The 17,952-nt window shown below is 38.9% G+C and overlaps 1 long non-coding RNA gene across 1 annotated transcript; it reads left to right on the forward strand.

Annotated features, from left to right (window-relative positions):
* The first annotated feature begins 2,191 nt into the window (after positions 1-2,191).
* LOC107651912 (uncharacterized) lies at positions 2,192-13,639 on the forward strand. Its single transcript, XR_008917438.1, has 3 exons — positions 2,192-8,882; positions 9,218-11,135; positions 12,037-13,639. It is a non-coding gene; the product is annotated as an uncharacterized LOC107651912 (long non-coding RNA).
* The last annotated feature ends 4,313 nt before the right edge of the window (positions 13,640-17,952 follow it).

Below are 17,952 nucleotides of genomic sequence, written 5' to 3' on the forward strand. Positions count from 1 at the left end.
ATAGTTAAGTGTCTGAGGCAGGATATGAACATAGGTCTTTCCTATACGCCAAGCCTACTAAATGAACTGGGTTTTCTTAGTTTGGAAGGACCAGTGCTGAGAAGCAAATAGCTCTTCATAATTGTCCCAGTGATTGACAAATTTTTTCAGTCCTCAACCTATTCAGACTTTATTTAGCATTAGTAATGTTAATTAATTCCTCCATTCTGACCCCCCACCCCGGGCTTTTTCAAAACTATAATATTCTGTCTCTCTTTTTCTTTTTTGCACTGGACAAGGAAAAGTCAGAGGAAGTAGGCCTGGACTTAGCATTTCTATCCTCTGTTTTGATATATTCTGACTGTATTCTACCCAGATCTAGGTCCAGATCCTACAGAAAAAAAAGGAAGAAATTAAGACCTAAAAAAGGCAGGCATTCCAGGGCCAAGGTAGGCAGGGGGCTGCCAGGATAGGATCATAAGAGTTAGAACTGGAAAGGATGTTATAGAACATCCAGTCCATTTGTCTCCTCCTTCCTCACATTTGACAGATGAAGAAACTGAGGCCCAGATGGCTTTCTTGAGGCCCCCTTCCCCCCGGGATACCTTCGCTCCCGGGCTCACTCTCCACTCCACTAGGAGTGGCTGGGACCACAAGGCCCAGCACAGCAGTGGAAGTTAGAGGTACAGCCCTCAGGGCAGGGCTCCAGTAGTACCAGCGATCAGGACCAAGGCCAGCTCCAAGAAGGCTGGCGGGAGCGGCCCTCCCCCCACCCAACACTCCCTAGGTACCCAGAGTAGGGGTCCAGGATCTGCCTTCAGCACCCGCAAAAAGACTTCCCACTTAGATTTGTTTCCCCTTCCCCAGGCCCTCCGCAGACTTCGCCCCACTTCCGCTCTCCCCTCCCTCATCTCCACTGGGACTCACTGCTCTGCTCTTGCAGCAAGGGGGCGGGGAGAGGTGGAGAGCAGCCCGTCCTACACAGGAAGTCCCGCCTCTCCTCTCGGCCCCGCCCAATCGGGCAGAAGCATTGCTTAGTGCCGCTCTAGACCAATGGAAGGATTCATCATCTCTTTGGTCGACTCTTTCCGATCCTGACCCCTAAACTTTCTTGCCTGCTTGATCATTCTCTCTCCAGAGCCTAACCTTTCTCTCTGGCCCCATGGGACCCTGTGTTCTTCTAGTCTGTGCCAGTGGAAAGCAAACTCTGGCAGGTTCTGCCATGTTGAATAGGTTACAAGAGACATAATCTGTTTTCTGAGGGCTTGCATTGCTAAGTACAGAGGCTCAAATCCAGGAGACCAAGTGTGTGGTGATGAATTCTTTAGCCATGACAATACATGAATTAATAAAAATGCAAAATGTCCCTCAATTCTGTGCAGATCCCTTCTAAGATAATGGTGACAAAGTGAGAGGAAAGGAGGAAGAGAGTGCTAAGAATCACATCACTTATAGATCATCAATAAATATCAACTTGACTGCTGGCACTCTATTTTTCTACTTTTTTTTAAACCAATTAAATGTAATAACAAATTTCCAAACGAAATAAGTTTTCTGAAGTTATATGATCCAAATTGTCTCCCCATTCCTGGAGCTGGCAAGCAATTCAATCTGGGTTACGTATGTATTATCATGCAAAACATATTTCCATATTGTTCATTTTTGTGAGTGACTAATCTTATAAAGTCCAAACCCCAAAACATATCCAAATTTAAAAAGTGGAAAATTGTATGCTTTCATCTGCATTCCTACTTTAACAGTTCTTTCTCTGGAGGTGGATAGCATTCTTTGTCATATATCCTTCAGAACTGTCCTGGATCATTGTATTACTGAGAGTAGTGCAGTCCACCACGGTTGATCATTACACAATATTGCTATTACTGTGTACAATGTTATCCTGGTCATGCTTATTTCACTCTGCATCAGTTCATGTAGGTCTTTCAGCTCTTTCTGAAATCACTTTGTTCATCATTTCTTATAGCACAATAAAATTCCATCACCATCATATACCACAATTTGTTCAGCCATTGATGGACATTCTTTTAGTTTCCACTTCTTTGCCACCATAAAAAGTCTGCTGATACTCTAAATGTAAGAGTCTGATCCAGTAACCAATCTTCTTACCTGTGAAATGAGGAGGTTAGCCTAGATTGTCTCTAAGGAGAGTCCTGAATGTGTATGAGTGACAGCAGATAACAAAGCTTGATTATAGATTAGGTTATATAAAGGAAAGTATAAGGCAAAAAAAGGCTTTGTGACACCAGATTGTGGGTAGCCTCAAATGGCAAGGTTTGGTGATGGGTTGGGTATGCGAAGTGAGAGTAAAGATTGGTGGATGATACTTGGTTTGCAGGCCTAGGTAGAATGGTGGTGCCCTTGACAGTGATAGAAAAGTTTGGAAGTAGAGAGGATTTGGGGGGAAATAATGACTTCTGTTTTGAACATGTTGAGTTTGAGAGACCTATGGAACATACAATTTAAACTATCAAAGAGGCAGTTGGAAATGTATGAGTGGCAGAGATGCACAGATTTGGGAATCAATGAATAGGGAATATAAGTACACCGATGGGAGGTGAGATCATAAAATCAGATAGTATACTACAAAAAAGAGAAGAAGACTCAATATATAATTAGAGAGAGTGACATGTATGAAGAACCAGCAAAAGAGACTGAGAAGCAGTAGGACAGACTGGTGGAGAGAGCAGTATCATGAAAACCTAGAGAGGAAAGATTAATCAGAAAGTGATGGAGATTACACATGTCAAATACTACTGAAAGGACAAAGAAGATTAAGACTGAGAAAATGCCACTAAATTTGTTGATTAAGAAAACATTGTTAACTTTGGAAAGTGCAATTTCAAATGAGTAATGAAGTCAGAAGCCAGCTTACTGAGGACTTAGAAAATGAATGGGAAGAGAGGAAGCAGGCATAGATTGTAAATAGCTTACTCAAGGAATTTAGTCACAAAATGGAGAAAAGAGATAAAGGAAGAGATAGCTAGTGTGAATGGTTGGATCAAATGAAGGTTTGTTTCTGGATGGGTTAGAATTAAGATTATAGTTTAAGTAGTGATACCCTTCTAACCAAGCACCTAATATGGAATCATTGGAAGTTAGGGGGGGGGGAATAGAGAGGGAAGAAGCCACAGTCTCTATACAGGTTTCCTCCCACATCCCTTCCTTTGACAGAGAAGAACCTTGTGAGTTCAAAGGTTCTAAGAAATTTTTGACTTCTTGGACTTCTCATTGGCCTCCTAGCATCCTCTGAAAAACAGCTGATGGCAGTGTCTGCATTGGGAAGTTGAGGACAGACTGGACTCTGAAGCAAATTCAAGGATCTGAAAGGAGCCCATCAGAAAAGATAAACCATATCTACTTAAAGGGAACATCTTGACTCCAACAAAAGGACTTTCACAACTGAGATATGAGTTTGCCACATATGCTCCAAGTTTGAGCCTACTTTACCCTGATCTCTATATATTGGTGGGAGAGTGCCACAAATTTGCAGATTTTAAAAATCAGTTTTTCTTACTTAGGTAGTGCAGTGCTTAGAGCCCTTGACTTTGAATCAGGAAGATCTGAATTCAAATTTAATCTGCTAGATACTGGCTTCATGACTCTGGCAAGTCACTTAGCCTATGTCTCAATTTTATCATCTGTAAAAAGGGGATGAAAATAATAGCACCTACCTCCCAGGATAAAATATTTGTAAAATGATTTGCAAATCTCAAAGAACAACATGATAGCTACCATTGCTGTTATTATACTGCCTTGGAAAACATAACTCAGGATTATTAATTTGGGGTATATGAATTTGTTCTTTAAATATTGCAATAACTGAGGGCAGCTGGGTAGCTCAGTAGATTGAGAGCCAGGCCTAGAGACAGGAGGTCCTGGGTTCAAATGTGACCTTAGACACTTCCCAGCTGTGTGACCCTGGGCAAGTCACTTGACCCCTATTGCCTAGCCCTTACCACTCTTCTGCCTTGGAACCAACACACAGTATTGATTCTAAGATGGAAGGTAAGGGTTTAAAAAAAATTTCAATAATTATTTTATTATAATTGGTTTAATAATAATAGCTAGCATTTATATAGTGCTTTTAGGTTTACAAAGCACTTTACATGTATTTTATATATACAACTGCTAATTATTATAACTGGTTTCCTTTGCTATTCTATATATGTTACTTTATGCGTTTAAAACATTACTCTGAGTAAAGGTCCATAAGTTTCATTAACAGAGGTCCACGACAAAAAGAGTTTAAGAACTCTTGACCTAAGTAAGAGCTAATTAAAACTGGCTAATTGATAAAGAATGATAAATATCGGAGTGTGGAAGCAGATGAAGCCTCCCCTTGCTCCATCTTTCAAAAAATTTAAGAAAGCATTAAAAAATTATCCCGTTTGATGTCTTTAATCTGATCTGAAAGAGAACGCTCTAGTTCAGGCAATCAGTAGGGACCACTCTAGGCAAGGAGGACTCCTCATCTCTACGGTTTACTCCACTGTTATATTGTATAGCGGAAAGGAGAGTCTGGACCGCACTTCCCAGTCTGGGCCCGTTATCGTGGGGCGGAACTTCCGCCCAGGATGGTCTGGCTCCGTTGTAGACATTTGGCCTGCCCCATTGTGGAGGGGTGAGTCCCGGGCCGGCCCCCGGGGGCGGGGAAGACCGAAGGAGGAGCAGGATACATTCCTTCTCCCACCATCCTCCATTTCCACCTTGTTCATCAGACATCCTGAGTTACTTAGGTACTTGGAGCTGAGGGAAAACCACTGAGTCCCAGTTGAAAAGCCTGCGAGTGTGAACTCGGGCTCTAGCAGACAGAGCACGCGTGTCTTCCGTGACAAACCGCCTCACCTTTGGGCTTTGAGGGGCGGAGCCAGTTGTCAGGACACCACTTGAGGAAAGGGGCAAAGGCCATCATTGCTATAGGTTCGAGAGGCTCCCTGGAATCCAGAGTGACTCAGTGATGGGAAGAGAAGAGAATGAGGAGGAGGAAAAAGAAAAAGAGTAGTTTGTGAGGGCCATTCAACAAACATGGATAAAGAGCTGGATGGGACCTCAGAAGCTGAGTTCTAGAGATTTCAGTTGAATGAGCCAACTGGGACCTTTGTCTCCAAACCCAGGGCTCTTCCACTATGCTACTAATCACATCAGATGCAGTAGTTTAATAGAGGAAGAATTTGGTTTTGAGTTTGAGTTGCTTATGGAACATCCAGGTGAATCATTAGAATAAAGAGCTTGAAGATGCTTTAGTCTAGTGTCTTCATTTTATAGAGGAAGAAACAAGCCCAGAGAGGTTGATAGAGATTTTTAGTTAGCCTTCCCATACTTTTTTAATTGGTATGATTCGTGTCCATGTCTTTTCCTAATTTCTCTCTAGGGGATATGCCCAGGGCACTGGAGGACTCTTTGGTTCTTGAAATAGTTTTTGTATACCAGGGAAGCAATTGAGCTGTCTTATCTATCACAGTAAAGGAGCTACCCATATTCTTTTTCTTTTTTCTTGCGTATATTTTTCAGTGATGCATGTTCTTGAAATCTTACAACTCATTTCTCATATGAAAGTTGTTAAGACATTGCAACTTACATCTCCTGCATATCTTTTCATTCCTTTTTGGAGGTTGTGAGATTTAAAATGGTTGAGGTCTTAAACTGTAGTGAGTTAAAATGGTGGAAGATATAAATTGTGATAGATATGAGAGAGGGTGAGTAAATTTGACCGCAGAAAATATGTTTCACTACAGTGTCTTATTTTAAATCAAATATAAGGTGGTCACCAGGGAATATATTCCCAATTATGAATATGCCCAAGTCAACTGGGTTTTATAGAGAATTTTAATTAATAATACAATGAGTAATCAAAGAAAGAGAGAGAGAGTAAGAAAGGAATAAGTATGAAGGGCCTCAAGCCAATATGGCCTAGACCTGAGTCTTAAGAGAGAAAATCAGTCAGTTTTTTAACACTCACCACAAGATCTGTCTAAGCAAGGATTCTAGTGACACCAGGCCAGCATCATATCAGCTGCTTTCACAAGCTCCCTCCTCCATCTGAATGTTTCAGAATCAGTCTTCCTCAAAATGAGTCCTCCTCAATCTGAATGTTTCAGAATGAGTTCTCCTCAATCTGAATGTTTCAGAATTCTCCTAGCTCTTCTCTGAGCTGTTATTTTTAAGGGCAAAATCTCCTATGTCACCTCCCCTAAGTTCTTCCATCTACCAATCACTGTAGATGTTTCCCAAAAGACAACCCATTTTGAATTCACAGCTGAGTAGATTAATCTCTTTAGTAAGTCAGAAAAAAATGCTGCTGTGTCGACTAATTTCATTAAGAGAAAACCTCTGAGTAAGTTTTCACCTTTTAGGTCTAAGTAGTTTACAAGTTGCCCCACCTTTATAGGCACTTTGCATCCCATTGTATCAATTCCAAAAATAGGCATGGCTCAAAGAACCCCTTTCCTTTATAAGTATGGTTTTCAAGTACTTTCATTGTTTAGCAAGGAGTTTTCTGCCGTAAAGCATTCTTAAGTATGGGTGGAATAGAGGTCCTCCCATAGCAAGGAGTTTTCTCCCCTAAAGCAATCCCAAGTAGGGATGGGGTAGAGATCCTCCCATAGCAAGGAGTTTTCACATTTAAGTAGAGTTCTCACTATCTGGTAGGGAATTATTTCAAGTAGGGAATTGGAGGATTACTCAATGTGGAGTAAAATTTTTAACATTCATAAGTCTGTGAAATTTTAAGGTTTACAAGGTTGACTCCAATTTTGATTTTTCAGAAATCAAGATGTTCTATGATTCAGAGCTATATAACATTAGGAAACTCTAGCTCAAAAATGGTCTTTTGGAGAAGGGAATAGCTTGGGATCATTGAAAACACTGATTTAAATTAAACCTAGCTGATGTCTCCTGTAAAAATGGAGATTTTGAACCCTAGACTTCAATCCCCAGAAGTCCTTGGTATTTCCCAGAAGCCCCTATAATTTCACCTGAGTCTCCATGTTGGTGAGATCACAATTGGTATTGAACTGGCAGTATCGCCTCTCACGGGCTCTTCTCTTCTCTGCCATTGCAATGATGTAGCAAGTATAGTGGTAAGCTAAGCGCGGGGATTTTGAATGGGCTAATCAGCCATGGGCATGTGGTTTTAATTTTGTATCCTTGATTTCTAATAATCCTTAATAAACCTCATAAATATAATATTTTTATTACTATAGATACTAATTTAATTTGTACAGTTTTTGGCAACCACAAGATCGGACAAGAACTTCTCAAATTTTTTTTTAAGATAGCCTAGTTATTTTTTTTAAAGCCACGTTTCTTCTGCCAAGGCTGTCTTGATTCAGCTTGCTCCTGCTGCCTGTTCCTGTCTCCATCCATCCATGCCTGCCTCCAGCCATCTGCTCCGGACCTGCTTGACCCAGATCACTCTCCCACCCTGGCCGCAGACCCAGCAACTCTACTTCTCTGAGCCAGGTTGCCCCAGGCCAGCCCCAGGACCCAGGCTGCTGGTAGCTCCCCCTGTGTCTTCAGGATCACAAACCAACTGGTAAAAACTGGGTTGTTCTTTCCTTAGGCAACAATTAGCCTCCACATGGCAGGGGACCTCAGTGGTGGGGAACGAGGAGAAGGAAGAGACTTTTCCAAACAGGAAGTTGATTACTAATATGGCATATTCTATGAGAGAGCAGTGCATTGTGTATTTCAAAGGATATTTTTTGAGTGCACTGATCCTTTTACTTATTTTACCTGAGATTCAGGGGAGAAATTCATCTCCCTGCAACTCTTTGCCATTTGGACCTGCCCAATTTGAGATTCCTAAAACCCATGTTCTTCCTCAATATGGGGAATTCCACAGTACTGACAAAAGGAATCTCAATGGATAAAAAAATGAACTTTAAAAGAGACTGGAGGTTATATTTTTAAGGCTTTTCAGACGCCAATGTTTTATAAACACCTCTGTATTTTATTGCATTTTGCTGATTGTTTTGTTTAAGATTTAATTTTGTTGGTTTTAAGTTCATATGTTAATGTATTCAATACTTTTCTGTTACACTGAATCATTTTAATATACTGGGTTTTAACTACTGTTATATTCTGTTGCTTTTCCCCTATAACTATACTGAACAAATATTATTGAATAAGCCCATATATGAAAACAGCCTTTTTTTCTATTTTGACTTTGTAAATTGTCACATAGAGGATGGATGGACTTCATCAAAAACTGGTTACAATTGCATAACAACCTTTGGAAAATTTAATGAGCTAAATATCTCAAATTGATTTTAAGGGGACGTTAGACATGATTTTTAGATTTTTTTCAACAACTTTGATCATTTTGCCTGCCTCTAACAGGAGGTAAGGTCCATTTTAGTAACTGAAGTGAAATACAATTATAATCCTCACCTCCCATATTTATAAAAATGTGAATGGATGGGACATCACAGTCTCATACCAAAGGAGCTGGGAAGTTAATCCCAAGGCATGGTACCCTTGGATGTCTCCCAAAAGGGAGCATCTCTCATTTATAACTCTTCAGCTCATTTTACTTCCACCAGAACAATCTAGATTTCTTGATGATGTTCTAGATCCAAATAAGTTTTACATTATTTATAAATGTATTTGCCAAGGTTGAAACATTGCTACACTTGAAAAACTTGTGACAAGTACCCATTTTCTTTAAATGTCATACAGCAACTTATGTGAAATATGATAATAGGTTTGTTTGCTATTGTAATTAACTGGGCTATTGTGAATTTTGGGGATTTTGGTACCTTTTGAATGTGCATTACTTGTTGTACTACTGTTCTTTATAAGAAACTGTAACTTTGTGAAAATCATTTGCTTGTACTCACAGTGGATCATGTCCAGGTCTGAAGAGGAAATGGATCTCATTTTTGGTGAGAAACCTTGTATTCTACATTTCCTTAGCTGACACAGTGTGTCAATGATTATAAGCTATATTTTTTATTTTTAAAAACTCTTTTATTATTATATTCTTCTTGCATGTGCAATATACTATTTCAGTTTCTTATTTTTCTCTCCTTTTTATATTTGAAGCACATGTCATCAGTATTGAGATTTTCTCTAACTTTTTTTGATTTTGCAGTAATATGTTTAAAATACATTTGCTATAATGTCAATGCATACCCCAAAAGCTCGAGACTATAAAAATGATGCCATTAATTGTTTAAAAAATTATGGGACTTTGCTTAATGATTCTGTCTGATTCTAGGACAAGAGAAGACAAAAAGAGTCATTGCACAGTGCCACAGAATCATAAAACTAAACTGCATAGTGCCAATTGAGCACGTGTTCAAAGAGACCAACCGATCCCAATGGAGTTGATGAAAAATTTTGAGCCATGTCAAGAGGACTTGAGCATGTTTGGGGTTTGAAGTTGTGGCTGTTTAACAAGTCTTAAAGGCAAGTCTTCCTTTGTCCACATTCTACCAAGTATCTCAAATTTGGCTCCTACCTGGCTCCTAAAAATTTAGTCCCTTTTCTGTCTTTCATAATGTGACAACTTTCTGTAGTCCTGGCTACTGATTGGTTAAATGCATCATTGCTTAAATCATTTTAATTGGGCCCTGATTCAAGGACCTGTTATAGATTTATTTTTCCTTTACTTAGAATTTTTACACATAAGATTTTGATAGTCTATATTTCATCCAGAAATTATTTTTTACTTGGATTTTTTTTGATGTTGATTTCTCTTGCCAATTGATTCATATACTTCATAACTCAGCCATGCATCCCTAAGTGATTTCTGTGTTTTTCAATCACCCTCTTCAGGGGGGAATGTATATATATTATTATTATTTTAATTTGCAAAGTTTAAATTCCTTTTGAGAGTAATTTTAGGTTAAGAAACATGCAACCTCTCTGAATCCAGAAAGTGAATGTTTGGAGAAGTCACCATGAAGGTGCCTCCATAGACCACAAGCTACACCAGAAGATCCAGAATGAACTTTGGGATGTGATGATTTGAACTGTGTGGGGTTTAAATGCATTTGTTTTGTATGTATACTCTTATGCCAAAGGGGACTGCCCCCTAACTGGCTTTTTGTCAATGCACCTAGCAATTATTGGTTTTGTTCTCTTTTCCCTTTATTCTCAAATTATTGTAATTTCAAAGTTGGTATGTTTACGAGACCCATCAGAGAGACTAATCTTCCTTGGGCCTCAGGTGGGATGTAAAAATGGAGATTTTGAACCCTAGACTTCAATCCCCAGAAGTCCTTGGTATTTCCCAGAAGTCCCTATAATCTCACCTGAGTCTCCATGTTGGTGAGATAAAAATTTGTATCTAACTGACAGTAACGCCTCCCACAGACTCTTCTCTTCTCTGCTATTGCAATGATGTAGCAAGTATAGTGGTAAGCTAAGCACGGGGATTTTGAATGGGCTAATCAGCCATGGGCATGTGGTTTTAATTTTGTATCCTTGATTTCTAATAATCCTTAATAAACCTCATAAATATAATATTTTTATTACTATAGATACTAATTTAATTTTTACACTTCTTCCTATTCAGGCTTGGACCTGAATCATCTACTTGAAATACCTACACAAGATATATCTACTGATGGAGTAATTAATAATCATCCAACTGTATGTTTTATATATATATGTGTTGTGTATATGTATATATACTGTATATATTGACCACTGGACAATATATGTTTTGCATCCATCTTATTTTTAATAGTTTGAATGGTTAAGATTATTGTTTTTATATGACTGCATCTCATTGAAGAGTATTTTTAGTGTTCCAAGAGTCAGTGTAAATGGCATCTGCAAAAAGAAGCTTTTAGAGAATTACTCTTCTATTTAGATTTTTAGCCTCACTTGATGTTGATACACATAGGATCTCTGGACAAATAAATTTCTATGGCTGTATCTTCTAAAATTTTATATGCATGTGAGAAACATTTTCAAGAGAGCTTTGAAAGTTGCCTATTGCTCTGAGTCAAATATCTTCGTTTTTTAAAAATATGCAAATGATAGCACAGGAGTTCACAATTTCATTGTCAGCAATGTCTGTAAACGTGGTATCTTCTAGAAATTTTCTGGGAAAGTCTGCCTATGCCCCTAAGAGGAGCCCAGAAGACCAGGAAATGGCAGCTGAGCTCCTATCATCCAGGCCTCAGGTGAGTTGTCCTTCGTGAGACCCAATTGTTGCCACAGCCCCCTCATAAGCTTAGTTCCTTCCCTAAACTAAACACATCTCTTCTTTTTTCCTTCTTTCCTTCCTTTATTCCCTTTATTTATTTATTTTTATTTTATTTAGTCAATTTAGAATATTTTTCCTTGGTTACAAGAGTCATGTTCTTTCCCTCCCCTCCCACCAACCTCTCCCCTAGCCAACTTGCAATTCCACTGGGTTTTACATGTATCCTTGATCAAAACCCATTTCCATATTGTTATGTTTGCACTAGGGTGATCATTTAGAGTCTACATCCCCAATCATATCCCCATCAACCCGTGTGATCAAGCAGTTGTTTTTCTTTTGTTAAACATGTCTCTTCTTCCCATAAATTTGAGCCCCACTTGCCAGGAGCTTGGATTAGGAGCTGATGATGGAAGTATTTTGTATGGACTCTATCCTTTTCCCACCTGCCCAGTTTGTAAATCTGGGTCAAAGTATTTGTAGAGATAGTCTCTAAGTTATTGTACCTAAAAAAAGAGGATTTGGAACAGAGTGATCTCAATTAATTGTGGGGTGTTAGATTTAAAATAAGTTTGGGGTTTAAATTGTTGTAGATAAGAGAGTGGGAGCCATAAACTGAGATAATTAAAATGTTTGGGAGCAAGGGAGATATATATATTAATTATGACCGCTGAAATATGTTTTATACTGTGTCTTGGTTTTATATAAATATAAGATGGTCTCCAGGGAATATATTCCCAATTTATGAATATGCCCAAGCCAACTGGGTTTTATAGAGAAATTTAATTTATAATATACTGATTAATCAATAGAAAAAGAGAGAAAGTAAGAAAGGAATAAGAATGAATAAATCAGTCAGTTGGTTTTATCACTCATCCAAGATCTCTCTAGGTAAGGCTTCTCATGCCAACCTCAGGCTCCACCTTCAAGAGAGCCTCCTTTCAAGAAATGTTTCCAGAGAATTCTCCTCCTGACTCCTCCTGAGTTCTCCTTCCACTGCCTCCTTCAAGACCTCTCCAGGAGCTTTTCCTCCAGGACCTCTCTCCTCTCAGCCTCCTTCAGAGCATCCACCTCCTCAGAGCCAAAACCTCCTCAGAGACCTCAGACCCCGCTATCTTTAAGGACACCATCTAAGTCCCCTCCCCTCAGTTCTCACATCTACCAATCATTGTCCATGTCTCCCCTGTGCCAATGGTAGCTGTAGCTTAACCCAATACCGCCCAGAGGTCTGCCCCCCTTTGCACATGTCTGTTGAAGGTCATATTCTCAAATAATCAAATCTTGATCTATGCTGCAGCCCTTCCTAAATCCTGTTACTCTGAGAAGGGTGGAGATTGTAAGTTCCAAGACCTGGTTCTGTCATTCCAAGTATCTCTATTGTATCAATTCTAAAATCAATCATGACTCAAAGAACTTCCTGTTCTATGCTTAAGTATAGGTCAAAGCCCTTTCCATTGTTTAGCAAAAGGTTTCTGTCCTAAAGTAGTCTTAAGTAGGGAGGAGAAGGATCCTCCCATGCCAAAGAGTTTCACATTCCAATAGAATTCTTACTATCAGTAGGAAATTTTTTCAAGTATGAAATTTCCTAATGGGGAAATTTCCAACATTCATAAGTCTAAGAAATTTTAAGGTTTACAGGGGGGTACTATTATACTCCTATATCTCCCAAGTATGTCCAGCTTGTCTCTCAGTTCCTTTATGAGAAAGTGAGTTTCATTCATGGTCAACCCTCATGCTCAACATACATGCATATCTACATGCTTGTATTACTTAGGTTTACAGATTCCAGCTTTCAAACATGAATAAAAAGCACACATTTTTTTTAAAACCCTGACCTTCCATCTAAAGCTGGATTTGAACCCACGTCTTCTTGACTCCAGATCCAGTACTCTATCTACCAGGCTGCATAGCTGCCCCATTGAAAATAAAAGATTTTGGTTCAAATCCTGATTCTGCCACTTTATTTTTATATCACCTTGGACAAGATACTTAATCCTTTTGGTTTTAGTTTCTTCATCTGTAAAATGAGAGTGGTTGGACTAGTTTATCTTTTTTTTTTTAAACCCTTAAACGCAATACTGTGTATTGGCTCCAAGGCAGAAGAGTGGTAAGGGCTAGGCAATGGGGGTCAAGTGACTTGCCCAGGGTCACACAGCTAGGAAGTGGCTGAGGCCAGATTTGAACCTAGGACCTCCTGTCTCTAGGCTTGGCTCTCAATCCACTGAGCTACCCAGCTGCCCCCAAAAAGCACACATTTGATATAGAGAGTATTCACACATATGCATAATTTTCCATAAGTTCCATAATATCATGTCCCCTACTGTATAAATGTAGATTTTGAGCCTTTGGATTTCATCCCCCAGAAGTCCCTTAGTATTTCCCCAAATTCTCATTTCCTTCATCCCTGCATTTTGCCTGATTGCATTTAAGTGGCTGTAATTCCTCCCTTTTCCTCTCTCTTGGACCTGTGGCTGGGCTGAAGTCAGGAAGTTCTTTTATTTTATTTATTATTAATAAAACTTTATAAAATATGATATTTAGTTATTGAATATTAATTTTAAAACACACACTACCCTGGGACAATCCTTGTGGCCACAAAAGGAAAGTGTCATTTTAGGCATTGGTGACTTTTGAGAATGTGCCTGTGTACCTCACCCAACAGGAGTGGGCCTGCCTGGGCCCTGCTCAGAGGTCTCTCTACAGGGATGTGATGCTGGAGACCTATAGGAACATGATCTCATTGGGCAAGGAATCTTTCTTAGACTCAGATCTGACCTTCATGATTTCTTATATTATAAATAACTATAGAGTCTTGTGGGACTCGTTGGGTTTGGGCTCCAAATTCAAGGATCAGAAATTCCTAATCTCATCTTGGCTTAGAAATTGGATGCTTTTGCTTCCTTTACCTAGACCATAAGATTCATGCAGAGAAGAAAATGGGTAGCTCCTTCAAGCTTTCTCTGAGCCTGAATATTCCCTCTCCTCCAACTTCCTTATTGTTGAGGTATAGGAAAAGTTCAGTCACTATTGGAACATCGCAAAAAGTGGACATGTTCTACTCTACAAATGGGAAAAGGCTACATGAGATAATTGCTCTTCTATGCCCAGATCACAAATTTCCTGGCCCCCCTCATTCCTAGGAGAATATAACCCTGGGGCCCCATCCCATGGTGTGTAGCTCTTCCCTGGATCTTCCTTCCTAGGCCTCCCTAGATATTCTCTTTTCATACTTGCTTGCCTGTCCACATAACTAGAACAGAAACTAGGATGGTCCTTTGTAACCAAGAAAAACCACTCTGCCCATCCCCTTCCTCCTGATCAGGATTTTCAGTATCCAAACCTAGTGTGAAGAGCCATGGGTCCTGGGCATGAAGGTAGTTGAGAGTAGAAAGATTCTGAGAGGCAACTGTTAAAGTAAGTAAGAACTTTTTCTTCATTCATTGATTGAATAGACATTTATTGGGCTCCTATGTTGGTTCTTTGAGGCATTAGGTTTTTCAGGCAGTTCAAAAATAAGTAGGAGTTTCTGCCTTCTCAGAGCTCATTATATGGTTGGTTCCATCCACTCCTATCTCTTCTGAGAGCTTGCTTCTCTCTTCCATTTTCAATCTCTCTTTATTCACAGGCTACATTCCAGTAATTGCTGAGTCAGAAGGTATGGTCTACTTAGGGACTTTTCTCACATAATTCCAAATTAATTTCTAGAATAGTTGGAATAATTCATAGCTCCATCGATAGTTTATTGCAGTTCTTGTCTACTCAGAGGGCTTCCAGCATTGTCTTTTTCCCTTACATCTTCTTAAGTGTACTCCAATCACCGTCCAGGAGCTCTCATTCCTACATAGCTTACTAGATACCCCTAACAGAAATGATCTCTTCCTCTATTAAATTCCTGTAATTGGTGCTATTCATGTCACTTATTCTACAATAGGTGCCTTGTATTGGGCCTATTTTTTTTATTTCTGTGAAGATCCATGGAGGCCCTGTTGGTTTGAAGGTATTAAAGGGGGATTATCTTAATCTTTCCTTCTGTCTCTTTAAGAGGCAGGAGCGGGGGATTTCTAGGTGGAGCAGTGCTGACAGGACTCTGTGTGCCAGAGCTGAACATTCCATTCCCAGAGAGATGAGGGGAGATATAAGGAAGGAATCTGTTGGCAGTTAGGTCTTTTGCCTCTGGATCTCTAGAGATCAGGAGGTCTGTCTCAGCCTCTGCTACTGGCAGTTAAATACTGACATTTGGGTATAGAAACTGAATGAGGGAGTTTGTGAGTGGTGAATGTCTGTATATTTAGAAAGACAGTTAGTTAGTGAATCAGTTTAGATAGTGTAGGTTAGATAGGCCTGGTCTGGCCAAGCAAGAAGCACCTGTCCTGAGAAGGCAGAAGTAACGTTTTAGAAATTTTAGTTAGTAATAGGAATTTAGGTATAGTCATAGGGTATTAGAATAATAATCTCTCTTCCTTTCTATTTTCTATCTATGCTTTTCAAATTAAACTAAGTGTTTTTATCAAACTGTTCTCCTTACTTTTGTCAAACCTCTACCATTTAACCCATAGTTGGACTTTAGTCAGTTTCCAGAAGCTCCATTATTCCTATCAGCTACAGATTTTGATCTTCTTGATTTCCTGTCTACACCCTTACTACCCTCTCCACTCCCACCTTTTGGTGTTATATCTAGACTCCTCTTCCTAGACATACTTCTATACAAGAATTCTTGCTCTTTATCTTCCTTCTTTCTCCTCTTCCCAGTTTAGCAAATAGCTTCTCTTGATTTCTGTTTTTTTTTTTTGTACTGCTTATCACTAGAGAGATATAAATCCAGATATGGACAACAAACTGAAGGCTTAACTAACCATCAGAGTAGCTGTTCTTGGATTTTGAAAAGTAACTTAGGTTGATCTTGCCATTTTGGACTCCTTTCACTGGCTTTTAAAAATTCTTCATTCTGGGGTTCATTGTGTCCTTTATTTTTTATTCCCAGGACTTATTCCTTTTTTCTTTTAGGTCTCTATCCCTTCTCTTCCCCAGGAAGATCCCAGATAAGACAATAGTTGTTAATTGATAGTCCTTTGTTCCCAAAACGGTGTTTTGTTTACATCTCAAAAGGTACTACCTCCCCATACCCCAAGATAATTTTGATGTCCAGTCTCCTTCAAAGAATAGTCAAGGTAAGTCATTGCTGGCAATATGTATTGCATATACATGTTTGCCTACCCTAGAATTTTTGGCACACATAGGCTTTTAATGAATTTTTGTTAAATAAAAGAATGAATGGATTTTTTTTTGTTTTTGTTTTAGGTTGTGAGACCAGGAACATGAAAAAGGAACTGACTCCAGCACAAGAAATACTTAAAGAAGAGGAATCAAAGAGGGCAATTTTGGAAATACTCAGAGGAAATATTATCTAGCCATCCAAGTTTCATATTGCCTTTGAAATCTAAGGCAGTTTAATAAGATCTCAGAGGAATGCTACTGGGAAAAGATTCAAGAAATTGCTTTCCAGAGAACAAAGTGCCAAACCAATGACAGTGATCCATAGGAATATTAGTCCAGGACAAGTCCCCCTCCCAAATTTAGCAAATTTAGGAGAGGTATCAGTATGTACTCAAAGCATATTAGCCGGCAGAGTATTTCTATAGGAGAAACACCTCATCGATATTATAAAAAAGAACAAAGTTCTCAACAGAGACCTAATCAGAGAGTCCGAATAGGGAAGAAATATTGTCAATCTAACATATGTGGGAAAACATTCAGGCAGAACTCAAATCTAATTGAACATCAGAGTATTCACAATGAACAAAAATCTTATGAATGTAATGAATGTGGGAAAATCTCTTCTGTAAGCTCATCCCTTATTCAGCACCAGAGAATTCACACAGAAGAAAAACCCTATGAATGTAAAGAATGTGGGAAAATGTTCAATTGTAGTTCTAATCTTAACCAACACCAGAAAATTCACACTGGAAAGAAACCCTATGAATGTAGTGAATGTGGTAACACCTTCTATCAGCAGTCCAACCTCATTCAATATCAAAGAATTCACACTGGAGAAAAACCTTATAAATGTATTGAATGTGGGAAAGCCCTCAGTACACAATCTTCCCTTATTCAACACCAGAGAATTCACACTGGAGAAAAACTCTATGAATGTAATGACCGTGGGAGAACTTTCATTTGGGTCTCAAACTTTATTGATCACCAGAGAATTCACACTGGAGAGAAACCATATGAGTGTAGTGAATGTGGTAAAGTCTTCTCTCAGCATTGTAATCTTATACAACACCAGAGAATTCACACTGGAAAAAACCCTATGAATGCAGTGAATGTGGGAGAGCTTTTGTTGCACTTGCAAATTTGATTCAACATCATAGAATTCATACTGGAGAAAAACCCTATGAATGTCATGACGATGGGAAAACCTTTCATGCAAGCTCATACTCTATTCAGCATTATAAAATACATACTTAGGAAATTTCTACATGCTAGTAGGAAAGCATTTTGTGATCATTCATCCCTGGTTCAAAATCAAAGAATTCAAAGCAAAGAGAATTCAATAAGTATTTGTTAAGCATCTATTGTTGGTGATATATGGAAAGTCAAATGGTATGAATACAGGAAGAAAATGTATTTTGAATTTGGTCTAGAACATCTTGGCAAGAATGATTAACAGAAAGACCAGGACACTTGTTTATATGAACATCATTTTCCATGTAGGATCTCAGGGGGATTGGGTCAAATTTGTTCTGTTATAGGAGAGAGCACATCAATACAGTAAAACTTCCTGATTTGCAAAAACA

This window comes from Monodelphis domestica, chromosome 3 (genome assembly GCF_027887165.1).
Source record: "Monodelphis domestica isolate mMonDom1 chromosome 3, mMonDom1.pri, whole genome shotgun sequence".
In the NCBI taxonomy this organism is placed as follows: domain Eukaryota; kingdom Metazoa; phylum Chordata; class Mammalia; order Didelphimorphia; family Didelphidae; genus Monodelphis; species Monodelphis domestica.